General features: G+C 46.3%; 7 non-coding genes and 4 pseudogenes across 7 annotated transcripts; all 11 read left to right on the forward strand.

Annotated features, from left to right (window-relative positions):
* The first annotated feature begins 3,334 nt into the window (after positions 1–3,334).
* LOC140542430 (U2 spliceosomal RNA) lies at positions 3,335–3,510 on the forward strand (annotated as a pseudogene).
* Positions 3,511–3,853: 343 nt separating this feature from the next.
* Positions 3,854–3,970, forward strand: LOC140542531 (U5 spliceosomal RNA). Its single transcript, XR_011978096.1, has one exon. It is a non-coding gene; the product is annotated as a U5 spliceosomal RNA (small nuclear RNA).
* Positions 3,971–9,857: 5,887 nt separating this feature from the next.
* LOC140542440 (U2 spliceosomal RNA) lies at positions 9,858–10,024 on the forward strand (annotated as a pseudogene).
* Positions 10,025–10,379: 355 nt separating this feature from the next.
* Positions 10,380–10,496, forward strand: LOC140542533 (U5 spliceosomal RNA). The gene has a single exon (XR_011978097.1). It is a non-coding gene; the product is annotated as a U5 spliceosomal RNA (small nuclear RNA).
* Positions 10,497–10,740: 244 nt separating this feature from the next.
* On the forward strand, positions 10,741–10,931 carry LOC140542410 (U2 spliceosomal RNA). The gene has a single exon (XR_011978012.1). It is a non-coding gene; the product is annotated as a U2 spliceosomal RNA (small nuclear RNA).
* A 361-nt stretch (positions 10,932–11,292) lies between these two features.
* On the forward strand, positions 11,293–11,409 carry LOC140542534 (U5 spliceosomal RNA). The gene has a single exon (XR_011978098.1). It is a non-coding gene; the product is annotated as a U5 spliceosomal RNA (small nuclear RNA).
* A 232-nt stretch (positions 11,410–11,641) lies between these two features.
* Positions 11,642–11,832, forward strand: LOC140542412 (U2 spliceosomal RNA). Its single transcript, XR_011978013.1, has one exon. It is a non-coding gene; the product is annotated as a U2 spliceosomal RNA (small nuclear RNA).
* A 359-nt stretch (positions 11,833–12,191) lies between these two features.
* Positions 12,192–12,308, forward strand: LOC140542535 (U5 spliceosomal RNA). The gene has a single exon (XR_011978099.1). It is a non-coding gene; the product is annotated as a U5 spliceosomal RNA (small nuclear RNA).
* Positions 12,309–18,199: 5,891 nt separating this feature from the next.
* LOC140542416 (U2 spliceosomal RNA) lies at positions 18,200–18,376 on the forward strand (annotated as a pseudogene).
* A 348-nt stretch (positions 18,377–18,724) lies between these two features.
* LOC140542544 (U5 spliceosomal RNA) lies at positions 18,725–18,840 on the forward strand. The gene has a single exon (XR_011978107.1). It is a non-coding gene; the product is annotated as a U5 spliceosomal RNA (small nuclear RNA).
* Positions 18,841–19,090: 250 nt separating this feature from the next.
* Positions 19,091–19,250, forward strand: LOC140542449 (U2 spliceosomal RNA; annotated as a pseudogene).
* The last annotated feature ends 3,593 nt before the right edge of the window (positions 19,251–22,843 follow it).

Genomic DNA, 22,843 nt, shown 5'->3' on the forward strand with positions numbered 1-22,843 from the left:
TGCGCCCGAGCCTCCCGCATCGACTACATTTTTACAAGAGACTGCCCGCCAACTGATGCTACATTGACCCCCCTCTGTTTCTCTGATCACCTCCTGCTATCATGCACCCTGTCTCTCCCCACCGGTGTGACTGTAGGGGGAGGGCTGTGGAGACTGAACTGCTCCCTGTTACAAGATGAAGAAATAGTTAAGAGCTACAGGGAGCAGTACAGTCTCTGGCAGACCCTCCAAGACTGTTTTGACTCACGGGCACAGTGGTGGGAAATGGTTAAACAAAGGACGAAGACTTTTTTTAAAAAGATAGGAAGATTAAAAAAGAATAAAGAGAGACGACGCATGATGGGGCTGCAAAAAAGACTACAAAGATATTTTAACCTTTTAAATAAAGGCATTGATTTTAGTGAAGAAATAAAAGAAGTTAAAAGGGAAATGTCGGTTTTAAACGAAATAAAAAGTAAAGGAACAATTTTAAGAAGTAAAGAAAAAGAGGTCGAAGAAGGTGAGAAATGCACACGATACTTTTTTAAGAAAATTTTATCTAGGGGGGGAGGGATCACAAAAATAACAAAAGAGGGGAGGGAAGAAATAAAGACAGAGGGGATTTTAAAAGAAATTGAATGTTTTTACGAAGATCTTTATAATGAAAAAAGTGTGCAAAATAAAACAATGGAAGAGGTTTTAAACTTTTTAGAAAAACAAATAAAGTGTCAGGATGTTTTAACAGGAAATTTTACAGGTGAGGAAACTTTAAAATGTCTTAAAGGTTTTAAAAAGGGTAAGACTTCGGGAGAGGATTGACTCCCCGTCGAATTTTATTTGACCTTTTGGGACATTTTATCAACGGACATCCTGACTGTTTTTAATGAATTTGAAAAGTTTGACCGACTTCCAGACAGTTTTAGAGTAGGGATAGTCACTTTACTTTTTAAGAAAGGCGACAAGACCGACCTAAAAAACTGGAGACCGATTACCCTTTTAAATTTTGATTGTAAACTTTTTAGTAAACTTTTATCTAGACGTATGTCGACTGTTTTAGAGGACGTGATCCACCCGGATCAAGCCTGCGCCGTGCCAGGAAGGAGGATCACCGACAGCCTAGTGTTGGTCAGAGACGCCATCTGTTTTGCGAGAGACAGAGACATTCGGCTCATAGTCCTAAATTTAGACTTTGAAAAAGCCTTCGATCGGGTCTCGCACCAGTACCTGCTCCAGGTACTGCAAAAAATGGGTTTCCCTGGGAGGTTTTTAAAGTGGGTGGGTCTGCTTTACACAGATATAAGCAGTCAAATTCTGGTAAACGGGCACCTCACAAAGGCGATCAGAGTTCGCTCTGGCGTTCGCCAAGGGTGTTCGTTATCCCCACTCCTGTACGTTGCGTGCATTGAGCCACTGGCGCAGATCTTGAGAAAGGATAAATGGATCAAAGGACTGGACTTGCCAGGCGGACTGACGGCGACCTGTACTTTGTATATGGACGACGTCACGCTTTTATGTTCCGACGTTTTATCGGTCCAAAGAGCACTGGACTTGACTGACTGGTATGGAAGGGCCTCGGGCGCTAAGCTCAATAGGAGCAAGTCCGAGGCCCAGCTCTTTGGACCCTGGGGAAACATAGGCGCCGACTTGGATTTGGATTTTAAAGACAAAGATATTAAAATTTTAGGTATAAAATTTGACGAAGAGGGTGGCGGACGGGGCAACTGGACTGACGCGCTAGGGAAAGTCAGGCAACGTTTGGGCTTTTGGGGACTTAGACAGCTGACGATGGAGGGCAAGGTTTTAATTATCAAAGCGGTGATTTTACCTTTGCTTTTACTGTTGTGTTCTGTTTTTAGTCCCCCTAGATTTTTTCTTTTAGGATTGGAGAGAGCGGTGTTTTATTTCCTGTGGGGGTCCAAGTGGGAGAGGCTGAGGAGGGCGGTGGTGAAGAAGAGGAAGGAGAATGGAGGAAAAGGGCTCCCAGACCCCCACCTGTTTTTAGGAAGCAAGTTCGCTGCTTTACACATAAAGTATGCGACGAACCCCTCCAGAGACAACAAGACCGCCGCAATGGCAAAGTTCTGGATGGGGTCGTACTTGCGAAGCATAAAGATTTTACAACTCGATTTAAGAACACCCGTCTCTTTTAATCTTTCTAAGGAATATGATTTTATTAGAAAGTTTTTAAGAAAATATGATTTAGAAAAAGAAGATTTTACTGTTTTAACTAACGCAAAGTCTCTTGTCTCTCTTGTGCAGGACCGGGAAGAGGTGAGCCCAGTTCCCGGCCTCACACTAAGTGAGGCCAAGGCAGTTTGGAGGAACGCAGCCCACCCCGCTCTCCAGAATAAGCATAAAGATCTGTCGTGGATGGCGGCCCATGAGATCCTCCCGGTCAGGGCCGTGATGCACTCCCGGGGAATGGCATCCAACCCCACGTGCCCACGGCCTGGGTGTGGCGAACCAGAGACCGTGAGGCACGTGCTCTGGGAGTGCAGTGTGGCGAGGGACCTGTGGGCCATAACCGGTCCCCTGCAATGCCCGAGCCTGCCAGCAGGGGAGGTCCAGCCGTCAGTTTACCGGCTAGCGGTAAACGGGGTGGGCCAGGGCATAGACCGACTACCAGCTGCAGAGTTCACAGCGCTCTGGCTCACCCTTAACGGCGTGAAGGCCGCCCTATGGACCTCCCGCAACCTGCTGGTGGGGAAACGAGTGACGGTGCCCCTGCACGCTCTATCTGCGCTGGTTACATCATCGCTGCAGGGGACACCGCACGCCGACATTCGGAGGAGGGGGCCGGGGTCACACGCAGGGGGGTCCAGACCACCACGGTCGCTGGCTCCCGTAGATGCACCCGGCAAGGCCGCAACCAAGAAAGGAGCAGCGGGCACAGGGGAGGATCTCCGCTGAGCCCGGACACTGAAGCATCGCGACTTCTGGGGAGCGAGGTGGTGCCAGCTTGATAGTGGCTCACCCCGGTCCTGCACAAAGAGACTGTTTTAGAAAAGACTTTTAAACTGAACTGATTTTACTGAATGAATATTTATTTGTTTATTTATTTATTTATTGATTATTTATTGTCTTATTTATTCCATTGATTTATTTGAACTTGTATAAGCTTTTATTGTATTTGTATTTCACTTTTTAAAAGAAAACCAAACTGGACATTTACACACACACACACACGAAAGCTTTTATTGAATGTTTTTACTGATCTTTGCTCTTAACTGACTTTTATGTGTAAAAATGATTTTATGTGTGTATTATTTATTAAGATGAAATATGATTGTCAAAAGAAAAGCTTCAAAAATGTTGTGAAATGAATGAAATGGAAATTATTTGAAATTGTGACAATAAAACTTTTTTCGAAAGAAAAAATCTGTTCTTATCAGTTTAATATCTGATACGTCCTCTATATGAGGACTATATATTAAATTGATTTTTGAACTCGGGAGTCGGAAGAGGAGCTTGCTCCTTCCGCTCCACGCATCGACCTGGTATTGCAGTACCTCCAGGAACGGTGCACCTCTTTCAGGTAGATAAAGGAAAGAAATCTGAAGAAACGTGTTTGCCTGGGTGGGCGTGGTCTTTTTGGTGTGTTTTTGGTTTTCCCTCCGTTTTTGTTCTTTTTTTTTTTTTTTTTTTTTTTTTTAAAAAGCATTTGTGTTTCCTTTCTGCTCCTTCTTTCAGGTAAAGCAGCACCTGGGCAGCTTTATTGAAGGAGGAGTCTACCGCACCGAACGGGAGAGGAGAGGAGAGGAGAGGAGAGGAGAAACACGAAGGAGGAGTTTTACCCTGGCTCGCAACCTTCCCTGCCCTTCTCCAGCAGCCTTGGCCTTCGGTAGGGGTTCATAGGCTCGGGTGCCGGTTGGTATGGCTCGGGTTTCTCTTCATTCACGTACAAATCTTTCGCCTTTTACTAAAGATTTCCGTGGAGGGGAACGTTGACGAGTTTTGCCTATTTTTGGAAGGCTCTGCTTTTAGCAGAGCTGCTCTTTCTCTTGATGTTTGAAAGTCAGATCTGTAGTTGTTGTTGTTGTTGTTGTTGTAGTAGTAGTAGTAGTAGAAGGCTCCTCCTTTTCGCCAAGCTGTGGGGTGGTGGAAGGCTTCTGGTGGCTTGCTAGCGCTAGTACGGGTGGGCGTGGTTAGCGCCGGTTCTTTTGGCGTCACCGTGTGGTAGCTAGCTACTAACGGCAGGGTGGCTTCGCACGGGGCGGCCTGTTCGGGTTATCGCTTCTCGGCCTTTTGGCTAAGACAGCGGTCGACTCTTTTGCGTCCCGAGATCCTGGCCTTTGTGACCTTGATCTTTAGCGCAGGAGAGGAGATTGTACGGATCCCTGGCTTAGGTGGGTGAGTCTTGGACGGTAGACTCTGTCTTTCTGGTTCTGGGGCTCATTATCAAGCTGCAAGGTAAGTGCAATCTTTTATTTTTTCTTTGCTGGTTTTAGTGTTTTTACCTATCTATTTGTATTTATTGTTTTAAGAGTTTTATCGGCCACCAGGTGCCTCCAAGCATGTCGGCTGTTCGTGCCGGCATGCGGAGGCACCATAGCGTGCGCCTTTTATTTAGAGAGGAGAATGGAAGGCTCCTGGGGATGTCTCGGTTAGACTTCTCCAGGAAGCTCATCCAAAAAACTCTAAATTTTAGACCAACGGAACTGAATTGCTTAATGACTCTGCCTGGAAACAAAGGGTTCGACGTTAGCTTCTGCTCGGCTTCCCTGCTTAAAGATTTTTGGACTCGGTTAGAAACTGTTAAAGACCAGTTCTCCATGTTTAAGGTGGAGAAACTTTCTGATAATTCCCACAAGGTGGTAATTGTCAGAATGTTTAATGAAACCGTAACTGGAGAAGACATTGTGACATGGCTGGCGAGATTTTGCACCGTTAAAAGCCCACCTGTTAAGGTATTGGACGAGGACGGCATTTGGAACTGCTCGTGGCGAGTTCCCATTAAACAATGGGAAGACCCGAGCAGTTACCTAGGCCTGAGGCAAATACCGTCCATGATAGTGTTGGGTGAAAATCGGGGCTACATTTATTATCAAGGGATGCCCAAACTCTGCCGCAAGTGCGGCAAGTTTGGGCATCTGGCCGAAGCGTGCCAAGAAATAGTTTGCGGGAAGTGCAGAGAAATTGGGCACACTTTTGAGGAGTGTACCAATGGCAGACGGTGTAATCTTTGTGGAGAATCAACTCATCTCTACAGAGATTGCCCCAAATCCTTTGCCAACAAACTTAAGGCGAGTAAAATGGCCGCCAGGCAGCATGGCCAGGAGGAGAAGGAGAAGGAGAAAGAAGGGGAGGAGGAGGGGGCGGTCCCTGGGGTTTTGGCGGGAGATTTGAATCCCCAGCCAGCCCCAGGGATTGGCCATGAAAAAGAGGGCGGAGTTAACGTCCAGGCAGAGTCAGAGCAGGAACTGGAGGCCACCCCCTCCAAGCAAGTAAAGGAACAGGTTGGGCAGCAGCAGCAAGAGGAGGAAGAAAGCACTTCCTCCCTGATCACGGTGCCGGAGGTGAGTGTGGCCTCCAGTGGGAGTGGGTCTGACGGCTCGCTCCCCAATGCTCAAGTGGGCAAAAGGCCCGCGGGGTCTCCTCTGCCAGAACTGGCAGAGAAGAAACAGAAGGCAACACAGGATCCAGGCAGTTCCTCTTCGGAAGGTCTGGATCGTCTGTGGCCTGATGAGTCCCCCAATGAGGTGTCTTTTCTTCATTTTCAGTTAAAGACATCCACACCCAGGACTCTACAAGAGCTTCGCTCTGTAGGCCTGGAGGCTGGAGACACCAGCCAACCTCCTAACCCCAGAACAGTGGGGGTAAAAGAGGAGCAGGTGTCACAGGAAATTATGTGATTTTTAAAATGCCTTTTTAATCTTTTATTTATGTAGTCTTTTGTTTTATTTTCATGGTCTTTTAATTATATACCTGTCTTTTAAAACCTACACTGCTCATGGCTCTCACTATTTCAACTATCAATGTTAGGAGTGTGAGAGCCTCCACTAGAGCAGAGAGTGTCTTGTCCCTTTTAAAAGATATAAAGTCAGATGTGTTTCTACTACAAGAGTGTGCTTTACCGTTCCTGAAGACATACAGAGATTGGGAGCAGCGCTGGGCTGCCGGTCCCTCTCTCTGGAGCGGTACACACTACAACAGAGCCGACGGTGTTGCTATTTTAATTAAAAACCCTCACATCTTGGTGAAGGGCAGCACTGTGGTGAGGGATGGACGGGCTCTTTTAGTAAATTTGACTTTTTTAGGAAGGGATTTTAACATTCTTAACGTGTATGGTTTTAACGATAAAAATGATAGGTATAAACTTTTAGAAGACCTGCAGCCCCACATGCTAGGGAGGGTACCTTTAGTAGTGGGAGGGGATTTTAATTGTGTTTTATCAAGAAAGGATAGGAAAAGAGTAGGGGACGATTTTAAATTAGACAAGACATCAGTTTTATTGCAGGGCTTAGTTAAAGATTTTAAATTAGTCGACTGCTTTAAAAAAATGCATCCAGAGGAGGAGGGCTTCACCTGGTTCAGTGGTGACTGCGCCCGAGCCTCCCGCATCGACTACATTTTTACAAGAGACTGCCCGCCAACTGATGCTACATTGACCCCCCTCTGTTTCTCTGATCACCTCCTGCTATCATGCACCCTGTCTCTCCCCACCGGTGTGACTGTAGGGGGAGGGCTGTGGAGACTGAACTGCTCCCTGTTACAAGATGAAGAAATAGTTAAGAGCTACAGGGAGCAGTACAGTCTCTGGCAGACCCTCCAAGACTGTTTTGACTCACGGGCACAGTGGTGGGAAATGGTTAAACAAAGGACGAAGACTTTTTTTAAAAAGATAGGAAGATTAAAAAAGAATAAAGAGAGACGACGCATGATGGGGCTGCAAAAAAGACTACAAAGATATTTTAACCTTTTAAATAAAGGCATTGATTTTAGTGAAGAAATAAAAGAAGTTAAAAGGGAAATGTCGGTTTTAAACGAAATAAAAAGTAAAGGAACAATTTTAAGAAGTAAAGAAAAAGAGGTCGAAGAAGGTGAGAAATGCACACGATACTTTTTTAAGAAAATTTTATCTAGGGGGGGAGGGATCACAAAAATAACAAAAGAGGGGAGGGAAGAAATAAAGACAGAGGGGATTTTAAAAGAAATTGAATGTTTTTACGAAGATCTTTATAATGAAAAAAGTGTGCAAAATAAAACAATGGAAGAGGTTTTAAACTTTTTAGAAAAACAAATAAAGTGTCAGGATGTTTTAACAGGAAATTTTACAGGTGAGGAAACTTTAAAATGTCTTAAAGGTTTTAAAAAGGGTAAGACTTCGGGAGAGGATTGACTCCCCGTCGAATTTTATTTGACCTTTTGGGACATTTTATCAACGGACATCCTAACTGTTTTTAATGAATTTGAAAAGTTTGACCGACTTCCAGACAGTTTTAGAGTAGGGATAGTCACTTTACTTTTTAAGAAAGGCGACAAGACCGACCTAAAAAACTGGAGACCGATTACCCTTTTAAATTTTGATTGTAAACTTTTTAGTAAACTTTTATCTAGACGTATGTCGACTGTTTTAGAGGACGTGATCCACCCGGATCAAGCCTGCGCCGTGCCAGGAAGGAGGATCACCGACAGCCTAGTGTTGGTCAGAGACGCCATCTGTTTTGCGAGAGACAGAGACATTCGGCTCATAGTCCTAAATTTAGACTTTGAAAAAGCCTTCGATCGGGTCTCGCACCAGTACCTGCTCCAGGTACTGCAAAAAATGGGTTTCCCTGGGAGGTTTTTAAAGTGGGTGGGTCTGCTTTACACAGATATAAGCAGTCAAATTCTGGTAAACGGGCACCTCACAAAGGCGATCAGAGTTCGCTCTGGCGTTCGCCAAGGGTGTTCGTTATCCCCACTCCTGTACGTTGCGTGCATTGAGCCACTGGCGCAGATCTTGAGAAAGGATAAATGGATCAAAGGACTGGACTTGCCAGGCGGACTGACGGCGACCTGTACTTTGTATATGGACGACGTCACGCTTTTATGTTCCGACGTTTTATCGGTCCAAAGAGCACTGGACTTGACTGACTGGTATGGAAGGGCCTCGGGCGCTAAGCTCAATAGGAGCAAGTCCGAGGCCCAGCTCTTTGGACCCTGGGGAAACATAGGCGCCGACTTGGATTTGGATTTTAAAGACAAAGATATTAAAATTTTAGGTATAAAATTTGACGAAGAGGGTGGCGGACGGGGCAACTGGACTGACGCGCTAGGGAAAGTCAGGCAACGTTTGGGCTTTTGGGGACTTAGACAGCTGACGATGGAGGGCAAGGTTTTAATTATCAAAGCGGTGATTTTACCTTTGCTTTTACTGTTGTGTTCTGTTTTTAGTCCCCCTAGATTTTTTCTTTTAGGATTGGAGAGAGCGGTGTTTTATTTCCTGTGGGGGTCCAAGTGGGAGAGGCTGAGGAGGGCGGTGGTGAAGAAGAGGAAGGAGAATGGAGGAAAAGGGCTCCCAGACCCCCACCTGTTTTTAGGAAGCAAGTTCGCTGCTTTACACATAAAGTATGCGACGAACCCCTCCAGAGACAACAAGACCGCCGCAATGGCAAAGTTCTGGATGGGGTCGTACTTGCGAAGCATAAAGATTTTACAACTCGATTTAAGAACACCCGTCTCTTTTAATCTTTCTAAGGAATATGATTTTATTAGAAAGTTTTTAAGAAAATATGATTTAGAAAAAGAAGATTTTACTGTTTTAACTAACGCAAAGTCTCTTGTCTCTCTTGTGCAGGACCGGGAAGAGGTGAGCCCAGTTCCCGGCCTCACACTAAGTGAGGCCAAGGCAGTTTGGAGGAACGCAGCCCACCCCGCTCTCCAGAATAAGCATAAAGATCTGTCGTGGATGGCGGCCCATGAGATCCTCCCGGTCAGGGCCGTGATGCACTCCCGGGGAATGGCATCCAACCCCACGTGCCCACGGCCTGGGTGTGGCGAACCAGAGACCGTGAGGCACGTGCTCTGGGAGTGCAGTGTGGCGAGGGACCTGTGGGCCATAACCGGTCCCCTGCAATGCCCGAGCCTGCCAGCAGGGGAGGTCCAGCCGTCGGTTTACCGGCTAGCGGTAAACGGGGTGGGCCAGGGCATAGACCGACTACCAGCTGCAGAGTTCACAGCGCTCTGGCTCACCCTTAACGGCGTGAAGGCTGCCCTGTGGACCTCCCGCAACCTGCTGGTGGGGAAACGAGTGACGGTGCCCCTGCACGCTCTTTCTGCGCTGGTCACATCATCGCTGCAGGGGACACCGCACGCCGACATTCGGAGGAGGGGACCGGGGTCACACGAAGGGGGGTCCAGACCACCACGGTCGCTGGCTCCCGTAGATGCACCCGGCAAGACCGCAACCAAGAAAGGAGCAGCGGGCACAGGGGAGGATCTCCGCTGAGCCCTGACACTGAAGAATCGCGACTTCTGGGGAGCGAGGTGGTGCCAGCTTGATAGTGGCGCACCCCGGTCCTGCACAAAGAGACTGTTTTAGCAAAGACTGAACGGATTTTATTTGTTGAATATTTATTTGTTTATTTATTTAATGATTATGTATTGTCTTATTTATTCCATTTATTTATTGAAACTTGTATAAGCTTTTATTGTAATTGTATTTCACTTTTTAAAGAAAACCTAACTGGACTTTTACACACACACACACACGAAAGCTTTTATTGAATGTTTTTACTGATCTCTGCTCTTAACTGACTTTTATGTGTAAAAATGATCTTATGTGTGTATTGGTTTTATAAAATGATTTATTAAGATGAAATATGATTGTAAAAAGGAAAAGCTTTTAAAAATGTTGTGAAATGAATGAAATGGAAATGTACTGAAATTGTGACAATAAAACTTTTTTCGAAAGAAAAAATCTGTTCTTATCAGTTTAATATCTGATACGTCCTCTATATGAGGACTATATATTAAATTGATTTTTGAACTCGGGAGTCCACGCATCGACCTGCTCCACGCATCGACCTGGTATTGCAGTACCTCCAGGAACGGTGCACCTCTTTCAGGTAGATAAAGGAAAGAAATCTGAAGAAACGTGTTTGCCTGGGTGGGCGTGGTCTTTTTGGTGTGTTTTTGGTTTTCCCTCCGTTTTTGTTCTTTTTTTTTTTTTTTTTTTTTTTTTTTTTTTTTTTTTTTAAAAGCATTTGTGTTTCCTTTCTGCTCCTTCTTTCAGGTAAAGCAGCACCTGGGCAGCTTTATTGAAGGAGGAGTCTACCGCACCGAACGGGAGAGGAGAGGAGAGGAGAGGAGAGGAGAAACACGAAGGAGGAGTTTTACCCTGGCTCGCAACCTTCCCTGCCCTTCTCCAGCAGCCTTGGCCTTCGGTAGGGGTTCATAGGCTCGGGTGCCGGTTGGTATGGCTCGGGTTTCTCTTCATTCACGTACAAATCTTTCGCCTTTTACTAAAGATTTCCGTGGAGGGGAACGTTGACGAGTTTTGCCTATTTTTGGAAGGCTCTGCTTTTAGCAGAGCTGCTCTTTCTCTTGATGTTTGAAAGTCAGATCTGTAGTTGTTGTTGTAGTAGTAGTAGTAGTAGTAGTAGTAGTAGTAGTAGAAGGCTCCTCCTTTTCGCCAAGCTGTGGGGTGGTGGAAGGCTTCTGGTGGCTTGCTAGCGCTAGTACGGGTGGGCGTGGTTAGCGCCGGTTCTTTTGGCGTCACCGTGTGGTAGCTAGCTACTAACGGCAGGGTGGCTTCGCACGGGGCGGCCTGTTCGGGTTATCGCTTCTCGGCCTTTTGGCTAAGATCAAGTGTAGTATCTGTTCTTATCAGTTTAATATCTGATACGTCCTCTATATGAGGACTATATATTAAATTGATTTTTGAACTCGGGAGTCGGAAGAGGAGCTTGCTCCTTCCGCTCCACGCATCGACCTGGTATTGCAGTACCTCCAGGAACGGTGCACCTCTTTCAGGTAGATAAAGGAAAGAAATCTGAAGAAACGTGTTTGCCTGGGTGGGCGTGGTCTTTTTGGTGTGTTTTTGGTTTTCCCTCCGTTTTTGTTCTTTTTTTTTTTTTTTTTTTTTTTTTTTTTTTTTTTTTTTTTTTTAAAAAGCATTTGTGTTTCCTTTCTGCTCCTTCTTTCAGGTAAAGCAGCACCTGGGCAGCTTTATTGAAGGAGGAGTCTACCGCACCGAACGGGAGAGGAGAGGAGAGGAGAGGAGAGGAGAAACACGAAGGAGGAGTTTTACCCTGGCTCGCAACCTTCCCTGCCCTTCTCCAGCAGCCTTGGCCTTCGGTAGGGGTTCATAGGCTCGGGTGCCGGTTGGTATGGCTCGGGTTTCTCTTCATTCACGTACAAATCTTTCGCCTTTTACTAAAGATTTCCGTGGAGGGGAACGTTGACGAGTTTTGCCTATTTTTGGAAGGCTCTGCTTTTAGCAGAGCTGCTCTTTCTCTTGATGTTTGAAAGTCAGATCTGTAGTTGTTGTTGTTGTTGTTGTAGTAGTAGTAGTAGAAGGCTCCTCCTTTTCGCCAAGCTGTGGGGTGGTGGAAGGCTTCTGGTGGCTTGCTAGCGCTAGTACGGGTGGGCGTGGTTAGCGCCGGTTCTTTTGGCGTCACCGTGTGGTAGCTAGCTACTAACGGCAGGGTGGCTTCGCACGGGGCGGCCTGTTCGGGTTATCGCTTCTCGGCCTTTTGGCTAAGATCAAGTGTAGTATCTGTTCTTATCAGTTTAATATCTGATACGTCCTCTATATGAGGACTATATATTAAATTGATTTTTGAACTCGGGAGTCGGAAGAGGAGCTTGCTCCTTCCGCTCCACGCATCGACCTGGTATTGCAGTACCTCCAGGAACGGTGCACCTCTTTCAGGTAGATAAAGGAAAGAAATCTGAAGAAACGTGTTTGCCTGGGTGGGCGTGGTCTTTTTGGTGTGTTTTTGGTTTTCCCTCCGTTTTTGTTCTTTTTTTTTTTTTTTTTTTTTTTTTTTTTTTTTTTTTTTTTTAAAAAGCATTTGTGTTTCCTTTCTGCTCCTTCTTTCAGGTAAAGCAGCACCTGGGCAGCTTTATTGAAGGAGGAGTCTACCGCACCGAACGGGAGAGGAGAGGAGAGGAGAGGAGAGGAGAAACACGAAGGAGGAGTTTTACCCTGGCTCGCAACCTTCCCTGCCCTTCTCCAGCAGCCTTGGCCTTCGGTAGGGGTTCATAGGCTCGGGTGCCGGTTGGTATGGCTCGGGTTTCTCTTCATTCACGTACAAATCTTTCGCCTTTTACTAAAGATTTCCGTGGAGGGGAACGTTGACGAGTTTTGCCTATTTTTGGAAGGCTCTGCTTTTAGCAGAGCTGCTCTTTCTCTTGATGTTTGAAAGTCAGATCTGTAGTTGTTGTTGTTGTTGTTGTAGTAGTAGTAGTAGAAGGCTCCTCCTTTTCGCCAAGCTGTGGGGTGGTGGAAGGCTTCTGGTGGCTTGCTAGCGCTAGTACGGGTGGGCGTGGTTAGCGCCGGTTCTTTTGGCGTCACCGTGTGGTAGCTAGCTACTAACGGCAGGGTGGCTTCGCACGGGGCGGCCTGTTCGGGTTATCGCTTCTCGGCCTTTTGGCTAAGACAGCGGTCGACTCTTTTGCGTCCCAAGATCCTGGCCTTTGTGACCTTGATCTTTAACGCAGGAGAGGAGATTGTACGGATCCCGGGTTTTGCTGCATGAGTCTTGGACCGTAGACTCTGTCTGTCTCGCTTTGGGACTCATTCTTCAAACTTCAAAGGTAAGTACAATCTCTTTTTTCTTCCTTTTGCTGTTTTTAGTGGTTTTATTTATTTATTTGTATTTATTGTTTTAAAAAGTTTTATCGGCCACCCGATGCCTCCAAGCATGTCGGCTGTTCGTGCCGGCATGCGGAGGCACCACAGTGTGCGCCTTTTATTCAGAGAAGTCGGGGGAAAGCTCCTGGAGATGTCTAGGTTGGACTTCTCCAGGAAGCAAATTCAAAAGACCCTCAACTTCTCCCCGAAAGACCTGAACTGCTTGATGACTCTGCCCGGAAATAAAGGTTTCGACGTTAGCTTTTGCTCGGCTTCCCTTCTGAAAGATTTTTGGACTAGGCTTGAGACTGTTAAAGACCAGTTCTCCATGTTTAAAGTTGAGAAACTTTCTGACAATTCTCACAAAGTGGTGATTGTCAGAATGTTCAATGAAACTGTGACTGGAGAGGATATTGTTACATGGCTGGCCAGATTTTGCACCGTGAAAAGCCCACCTATCAAGGTATTGGACGAGGACGGCATTTGGAACTGCTCGTGGCGAATTCCCATTAAACAATGGGAAGACCCGAGCAGTTACCTAGGCTTGAGACAAATACCGTCTATGATAGTGTTGGGTGAAAATCGGGGCTACATTTATTACCAAGGAATGCCCAAACTCTGTCGCAAGTGCGGCAAGTTTGGGCATCTAGCTGAAGCGTGCCAGGAAATCGTGTGTGGGAAGTGCAGAGAAATTGGGCACACTTTTGAGGAGTGTACCAATGGCAGGCGGTGTAATCTTTGGGGAGAATCTTCCCATCTCTACAGAGATTGCCCCAAATCTTTTGCCAACAAGCTAAAAGCTAGCAAAATGGCCGCCAGGCAGCATGGTGAGGGGGAGAAGGAGAAGGAGAAGGAGAAAGTAGGGGAGGAGGAGGGGGCGGTCCCTGGGGTTTTGGCGGGAGATTTGAATCTTCAGCCAGCCCCAGGGATTGGCCAAGAATCAGAGGGCGGAGCTAACGTCCGGGCAGAGTCACAGCAGGGACTGGAGGCCACCCCCTCCCAATTAGTACAGGATAAGGAAACGGTTGGGCAGCAGCAGCAAGAGGAGGAAGAAAGCACTTCCTCCCTGATTACGGTGCCGGAGGTGAGTGTGGCCTCCAGTGGGAGTGGGTCTGATGGCTCGCTCCCCAATGCTCAAGTGGGCAAAAGGCCCGCGGGGTCTCCTCTGCCAGAACTGGCAGAGAAGAAACAGAGGGCAACATAGGATCCAGACAGTTCCTCCTCGGAAGGTCTGGATCGGCTGTGGCCCGATGAATCCCCAAATGAGGTGTCTTTTCTTCATTTTAAGCTAAAGACATCCACACCCAGGACTCTACAAGAGCTTCGCTCTGTAGGCCTGGAGGCTGGAGACACCGGCCAACCTCCTAACCCCAGAACAGTGGGGGTAAAAGAGGAGCAGGTGTCACAAGAAATTATGTGATTTTTAAAATGCCTTTTTAATCTTTTATTTATATAGTCTTTTTGTTTTATTTTCATGGTCTTTTAATCACATACCTGTCTTTTAAAACCTACACTGCTCATGGCTCTCACTATTTCAACCATTAATGTTAGGAGTGTGAGAGCCTCCACTAGAGCAGAGAGTGTCTTGTCCCTTTTAAAAGATATAAAGTCAGATGTGTTTTTACTACAAGAGTGTGCTTTACCGTTCCTGAAGACATACAGAGATTGGGAGCAGCGCTGGGCTGCCGGTCCCTCTCTCTGGAGCGGGTCACACTACAATAGAGCCGACGGTGTTGCTATTTTAATAAAGAACCCTCACATCTTGGTGAAGGGCAGCACTGTGGTGAGGGATGGACGGGCTCTTTTAGTAAATTTGACTTTTTTAGGAAGGGATTTTAACATTCTTAATGTGTATGGTTTTAATGATAAAAATGACAGGTTTAAACTTTTAGAAGACCTGCAGCCCCACATGCTGGGGAAGGTACCTTTAGTAGTGGGAGGGGATTTTAATTGTGTTTTATCAAGAAAGGACAGAAAAAGAATAGGGGATGATTTTAAATTAGACAAGACATCAGTTTTATTGCAGGGTTTAGTTAAAAATATTTATAGAAAAATGCATCCAGAGGAGGAGGGCTTCACCTGGTTCAGTGGTGACTGCACCCGAGCCTCCCGCATCGACTACATTTTTACAAGAGACTGCCCGCCAACTGATGCAACATTGACCCCCCTCTGTTTTTCTGATCACCTCATGCTATCGTGCACCCTGTCTCTCCCCACCGGTGTGACTGTAGGGGGAGGGCTGTGGAGACTGAACTGCTCCCTGTTACAAGATGAAGAAATAGTTAAGAGCTACAGGGAGCAGTACAGTCTCTGGCAGACCCTCCAAGACTGTTTTGATTCACGGACACAGTGGTGGGAAATGGTAAAACAAAGGACGAAAACGTTTTTTAAAAAGATAGGAAAAGAAAAAAAGAATAGAGAGAGACGACGCATGATGGGGCTGCAAAAAAGACTACAAAGATATTTTAACCTTTTAAACACAGGCATTGATTTTAGTGATGAAATTAAAGAAATTAAAAGGGAAATGTCGGTTTTAAATGAAATAAAAAGTAAAGGTACAATTTTAAGAAGTAAAGAAAAAGAAGTTGAGGAAGGAGAAAAATGCACACGCTACTTTTTTAAGAAAATTCTATCCAGGGGGGGAGGGATTACAAAAATAACAAAAGAGGGGAGGGAAGAAGTAAAGACAGAGGGGATTTTAAAAGAAATTGAGTGTTTTTATGAAGATCTTTATAATGAAAAAAGTGTGCAAAATAAAACAATGGAAGAGGTTTTAAATTTTCTAGAAAAACAAATAGAAAGTCAGGATGTTTTAATAAGAAATTTTACAGGAGAGGAAATTTTAAAATGTCTTAAAGGTTTTAAAAAGTGTAAGACTCCGGGAGAGGATGGACTCCCCGTGGAATTTTATTTGACCTTTTGGGACATTTTAGCAACGGACATTCTGACTGTTTTTAATGAATTCGAAACTTTTGACCGACTTCCAGACAGTTTTAGAGTAGGGATAGTTACTTTACTTTTCAAAAAAGGAGACAAGACCGACTTAAAAAATTGGAGACCTATAACCCTTTTAAATTGTGATTGTAAACTTTTTAGTAAACTTTTATCTAGACGCATGTCGACGGTTTTGGAGGACGTGATCCACCCGGATCAAGCCTGCGCCGTGCCAGGAAGGAGGATCACCGACAGCCTAGTGTTGGTCAGAGACGCCATCTGTTTTGCGAGAGACAGAAACATTCGGCTCATAGTCCTAAATTTAGACTTTGAAAAAGCCTTTGATCGGGTCTCGCACCAGTACCTGCTCCAGGTACTGCAAAAAATGGGTTTCCCCGGGAGGTTTTTAAAGTGGGTGGGTCTGCTTTACACAGACATAAGCAGTCGAATTCTGGTAAACGGGCACCTCACAAAGGCGATCAGAGTTCGCTCTGGCGTCCGCCAAGGGTGTTCGTTATCCCCGCTCCTGTACATTGCGTGCATTGAGCCACTGGCGCAGATCTTGAGAAAGGATAAATGGATCAAAGGACTGGACTTGCCAGGCGGACTGACGGCGACCTGTACTTTGTATATGGACGACGTCACGCTTTTATGTTCCGACGTTTTATCGGTCCAAAGAGCACTGGACTTGACTGACTGGTATGGAAGGGCCTCGGGCGCTAAGCTCAATAGGAGCAAGTCCGAGGCCCAGCTCTTTGGACCTTGGGGAAACATAGGCGCTGACCTGGATTTGGATTTTAAAGACAAAGATATTAAAATTTTAGGTATTAAATTTGACGAAGAGGGTGGCGGACGGGGCAACTGGACTGACGCGTTAGGGAAAGTCAGGCAACGGTTGGGTTTTTGGGGACTAAGACAGCTGACGATAGAAGGCAAGGTTTTAATTATTAAAGCTGTGATTTTACCTTTGCTTTTACTGTTGTGTTCTGTTTTTAGTCCCCCGAAGTTTTTTCTTTTAGGTTTGGAGAGAGCGGTATTTTATTTCCTGTGGGGGTCCAAGTGGGAGAGGCTGAGGAGGGCGGTGGTAAAGAAGAGGAAAGAGAACGGAGGGAAAGGGCTCCCAGACCCCCACCTGTTTTTAGGAAGCAAGTTCGCTGCTTTACACATAAAGTATGCGATGAATCCCTCCAGAGACAACAAGACCGCCGCAATGGCAAAGTTCTGGATGGGGTCGTACTTGCGGAGTTTAAAGATTTTACAACTTGATTTAAGAACACCCGTCTCTTTTAACCTGTCAAAAGAATATGATTTTATTAGAAAGTTTTTAAGAAAATATGATTTAGAAAAAGAAGATTTAACGGTTTTAACTAACGCAAAATGTCTTGTCTCTCTTGTGCAGGACCGGGAAGAGGTGAGCCCAGTTCCCGGCCTCACACTAAGTGAGGCCAAGGCAGTTTGGAGGAACGCAGCCCACCCCGCTCTCCAGAATAAGCATAAAGATCTGTCGTGGATGGCGGCCCATGAGATCCTCCCGGTCAGGGCCGTGATGCACTCCCGGGGAATGGCATCCAACCCCACGTGCCCACGGCCTGGGTGTGGCGAACCAGAGACCGTGAGGCACGTGCTCTGGGAGTGCAGTGTGGCGAGGGACCTGTGGGCCATAACCGGTCCCCTGCAATGCCCGAGCCTGCCAGCAGGGGAGGTCCAGCCGTCAGTTTACCGGCTAGCGGTAAACGGGGTGGGCCAGGGCATAGACCGACTACCAGCTGCAGAGTTCACAGCGCTCTGGCTCACCCTTAACGGCGTGAAGGCCGCCCTGTGGACCTCCCGCAACCTGCTGGTGGGGAAGCGAGTGACGGTGCCCCTGCACGCTCTATCTGCGCTGGTTACATCATCGCTGCAGGGGACACCGCACGCCGACATTCGGAGGAGGGGGCCGGGGTCACACGCAGGGGGGTCCAGACCACCACGGTCGCTGGCTCCCGTAGATGCACCCGGCAAGACCGCAACCATGAAAGGAGCAGCGGGCACAGGGGAGGATCTCCGCTGAGCCCGGACACTGAAGCATCGCGACTTCTGGGGAGCGAGGTGGTGCCAGCTTGATAGTGGCTCACCCCGGTCCTGCACAAAGAGACTGTTTTAGCAAAGACTTTTAAACTGAACTGATTTTACTGAATGAATATTTATTTGTTTATTTATTTATTTATTGATTATTTATTGTCTTATTTATTCCATTGATTTATTTGAACTTGTATAAGCTTTTATTGTATTTGTATTTCACTTTTTAAAAGAAAACCAAACTGGACTTTTACACACACACACACACACACACGAAAGCTTTTATTGAATGTTTTTACTGATATTTGCTCTTAACTGACTTTTATGTGTAAAAAATTATTTTATGTGTGTACTATTTATTAAGATGAAATACGATTGTAAAAAGAAAAAGCTTTTGAAAAATGTTGTGAAATGAATGAAATGGAAATTACTTGAAATTGTGACAATAAAACTTTTTTCGAAAGAAAAAAATCTGTTCTTATCAGTTTAATATCTGATACGTCCTCTATATGAGGACTATATATTAAATTGATTTTTGAACTCGGGAGTCGGAAGAGGAGCTTGCTCCTTCCGCTCCACGCATCGACCTGGTATTGCAGTACCTCCAGGAACGGTGCACCTCTTTCAGGTAGATAAAGGAAAGAAATCTGAAGAAACGTGTTTGCCTGGGTGGGCGTGGTCTTTTTGGTGTGTTTTTGGTTTTCCCTCCGTATTTGTTCTTTTTTTTTTTTTTTTTTTTAAAAAGCATTTGTGTTTCCTTTCTGCTCCTTCTTTCAGGTAAAGCAGCACCTGGGCAGCTTTATTGAAGGAGGAGTCTACCGCACCGAACGGGATAGGAGAGGAGAGGAGAGGAGAGGAGAGGAGAGGAGAAACACGAAGGAGGAGTTTTACCCTGGCTCGCAACCTTCCCTGCCCTTCTCCAGCAGCCTTGGCCTTCGGTAGGGGTTCATAGGCTCGGGTGCCGGTTGGTATGGCTCGGGTTTCTCTTCATTCACGTACAAATCTTTCGCCTTTTACTAAAGATTTCCGTGGAGGGCAACGTTGACGAGTTTTGCCTATTTTTGGAAGGCTCTGCTTTTAGCAGAGCTGCTCTTTCTCTTGATGTTTGAAAGTCAGATCTGTAGTTGTTGTTGTTGTTGTTGTTGTAGTAGTAGTAGTAGTAGTAGTAGTAGAAGAAGGCTCCTCCTTTTCGCCAAGCTGTGGGGTGGTGGAAGGCTTCTGGTGGCTTGCTAGCGCTAGTACGGGTGGGCGTGGTTAGCGCCGGTTCTTTTGGCGTCACCGTGTGGTAGCTAGCTACTAACGGCAGGGTGGCTTCGCACGGGGCGGCCTGTTCGGGTTATCGCTTCTCGGCCTTTTGGCTAAGATCAAGTGTAGTATCTAGTTGTGAACCATGGCTCGTTATTGCGGGATGTGCGGAAGGTCTTGGTTGGCGTTCACAGCTCCTCACAAAAGCTGATGTAGAATGTCAGGGTCAGTCTTTACGGCCAGGTTGTGAGTAGCAGCTTCGAAAACACTCCAACCAGTGCAGTCAAAACAGTCCTGCAGTTCTTGCTCTGCCTCTCTGGTCCATCTTTTCACGGTCTTCACTACAGGCTTTGCAGATGTAGGTTTCTGCTTGTAGGTGGGAATCAGACAGTGCTCAGAATCTCCCAAAGCTGCATGGGGGACAGAGCGATCCTTCTGTACAGTGTTAATATCCCCTGGCGGGACAATTACCGTGTTGCTTATATCTTGGAAGTACGTGCTTAAGTTTGGCTCTGTTAAAGTCCCCGAGAATAATGAAAAGTGAGTCTGGATATTTTGGCTCCAGACTAGTTCTTCGCTCTGCGCTGGCTTGAGGTGGGATGTAAACGCCGAGCAGAATGAATGAAGAAAACTCCCGCGGTGAATAAAAAGCTTTGCAGTTTAGAAAGTGTGAGTCTGTAGGTTAGAGCTGCAGTGTTTATTCAGCACTGAGACATCTGTACACCAACCTTCGTTAACATGAGAGCAGATTCCTCCGCCTCTCGCTTTCCCCGACAGCTCCGTCACACGGTCTGCTCGCTGTAGACGAAAGCCCGGCAGATGTAGCGCGCTGTCCGGGATGGACTCGCTGAGCCAGGTCTCAGTGAAGCAGAGGGCAGCTGACCGTGCGAAACTCTTGTTGGTCCCGTTGAGGAGAGGTGGTTCATCCTCTTTGTTGGGTAAAGAGCGGAGATCCGCTAGATGAACAAACGGGAGAGCGCTTCTGAATCCTCGCTGTCGGAGCTTTAGGTCCACTCGTCCCCCGCCTGCGTCTCCTGCGCGCTCTCCACAGAGCCGCCGCTCCTCCAACAGTTCTCTCCAAACAACTTGCCGCGTTCTCGAAAACTGGCGAAAACCTTTGAGATGTGGACGGTCTCATGTTAAGCAGTGATTCTCTGGTGTAAAAAAAAAAGGGGGTTCAGTTGCATAAAGTAAAAACATACACATTACTAGAGAGCTCCGTGCAGAGGCAGCCACTCGCGGCGCCATCCTGATGCTCAACAATTCATCAAAACATGCTCCCACCTAAACAACAACAACAACGTGGATTTCTTCAATTTCTCCTTCAGCATCTTTTAGCTGTGTCTGCACAGGTTCAGGTCTGTACACAAGCAGAAGCTCCATGGACGCGCCGGTCATTAACAGTCGGGACGGTGCTGCAGAATCTGAGTCACAGTTTCATCCAGATCTTTGTCGCTCATTAAAGTTCATAGACTGTGGACTCTAATCTACACACAAACAGAGTCAACGTGACACACAAACATGACCACAGTACAAATCAACCACCATCACAAGAGGTCAGCTGCTCGATCACTAGCTGAACTGCAACGAGAGCTTCATGAGGACTTTAAATCTGTGCTGTCTGGAACAGAAAACAAACACTCTGCCTTTTTAAACCTCCTGCAAAACGGCTGTTGTGTCCTGCAGAAATGACACGAATAGAACAGGTCACCCTGTCTGAGGTCTTCATATATGTGTACGTGTGAGCTTGAATCTGAACCTAAGCAAACAAGGTCTAAGAGTTTGAGCTCAAGTCAGTTCATGGCCCAACATCAAAACCCCACAAATCTCCCTCAACCGGCATGACGATGCACAGCAAGACAACAGCCTCTACCCCCAACTTTCAGGAAGAGCAACGCGGTCCAGCAGTTCAGCCTATTTGAGAACAGTGGTTTTGGAGGTGGTGAATCACACGTACATCTTCTACCAGCGGTGTTTCTGTCTCTACCTGTGATGTGGCGACCGTACCGGAACACCTGGAGACTGGAGCACACTGTCCTCACTACCTGATCTAGAAAGATGCGCAGAGACAGAGAGAGCGAAGAGAAAGAAGAGCTGCAGAGAGTTTGTTGAGTAGAAATGACCTTACTTACTCCGTACGGGCTCATCCTCCGGAGCACTGCTGTCTCGGACACTCCGAACGACTGCGCTCTGTCTCCAGCGGTGTGGCCCAAAAGGAGGCGAGCCTCGATTCTGTTCGGAGGGCAAATGGAGGATGGACGTCCAGCGTCGGCTTCGTGAGCTGAACTACAGCACCCATTACTCCTTCCAGCCCAAACAGGAGGCAGTCGTTTGGCGCGTGACTCTGAAAATCCTCCGCTAATGATCTTAAATCGTCCGCAGTGGCTCGTCAGAAACGGCATCGGTAACTCAGGACTGCTTCCAATGAAGGAACGTCCACAACTCGCCGCTTGTCGCTGGTTAAGGGCACCGCTAGCAATGCGCCAGCACGCAGCCGTTGTAGACCAAGTAGTAGTGGAGTGGAGACGCTCGCAACTCCCTAACCAATCCTGCTTCAGAGTGAGTGTAGGACCGCCCACCTCGTTAACACAGAGACGCAGAAATCCATAAACGAACGAACGAATGAAGGAATGTGAAGATATAGAAAACAATACTGTATGTTGAAATTCACAAATTGATCAATCAAGACACGTGGAAATATATGAATAAACAAACGTTGAAATGTGGAAATACAAAAATAAATAAATTCTGAAATGTAACGTATGGGCATATAAAAATAGGTATTTATTTATTAGTTTTTTATTGTTAATTATTTATTTGTGCATTTTGTAACCTTTTAAATGATGTATTAGTTTTTATTGTTTTATTTTTCACATTACTTAATTTAACATTAAACATTTATTTATTAGAATATTTATCTTTTTTTTAAATATTTATTTGAACATTTATTTATTTATCCTTTAAATGCTATTTCTCGTCCTCCGTATCGGTCTGCAATGGCAGGCAGGTGAAACGGAGGGAAGGAGCTGTTATGGCATCGTCCCATTTGAAGTCTGTGAAACACATCGTTTATCTTCCTCAGTGCGGACACAGAGACTCAGAGAAGTATTGGTGCTGATTTGAACACATTTCTGTTGAAGTGATGAGCTGTTTTTAATGTGCATTGTACAGAAGCGTCGTGCCATGCAGAACAAGCCCACGATCCCTCCCCTGTGTGGAAATCGGCAGAGAGGGGAGATGAAGAACCAAAAGGAAGTGGGACATTTTCGACCTTGCTGTCACTGATCCTGGTGAGAACCAAGCTGGTTAAGGTGGTCGGACAGCTTAGCTCTTGAAAAGCGTAGGGTATGTTTTTGTTTGAGTTTGATGGTTTAACTTGATGAATGATCAACCCGACTATGCTGCTTGACAACGCTGGTTGACCAGCATAACCAAGCTTATTTACAGCATGACCACGCTGCTTGTGTAGCATTTGGTCATGTGGGTCATTGCCAGTTTGACCAAGCTGGTTGACCAACATGTCCAAGCTGCAGTTTGCATTTGATTTTGGTCATGCTTGGCCACGATGGTCTGTTTGACCAGTAAGACCAATCTGGTCGACCAGCATTTTGGCAATGCTTGGCCATGATGTTTATGCTAGTCAGCAAGACCAGCTTGACCAAGCTGGTCAAACAGAATGACCCGCATGAACAGTCTGGTCGACGAGAATGAGCACGCTCGTCGACCAGCATGACCAGCATTACCAAGCAGGTTGACCAGCATGACGAAGCTGTGTGTCGCATTGGGTTTTGGTCATGCTTGGTCATGCAGCAAGACCAATCTGGACCATGCTGGTTTACCAGCATC

This window comes from Salminus brasiliensis, chromosome 20 (genome assembly GCF_030463535.1).
Source record: "Salminus brasiliensis chromosome 20, fSalBra1.hap2, whole genome shotgun sequence".
NCBI classification, from domain to species: Eukaryota; Metazoa; Chordata; class Actinopteri; order Characiformes; family Bryconidae; genus Salminus; species Salminus brasiliensis.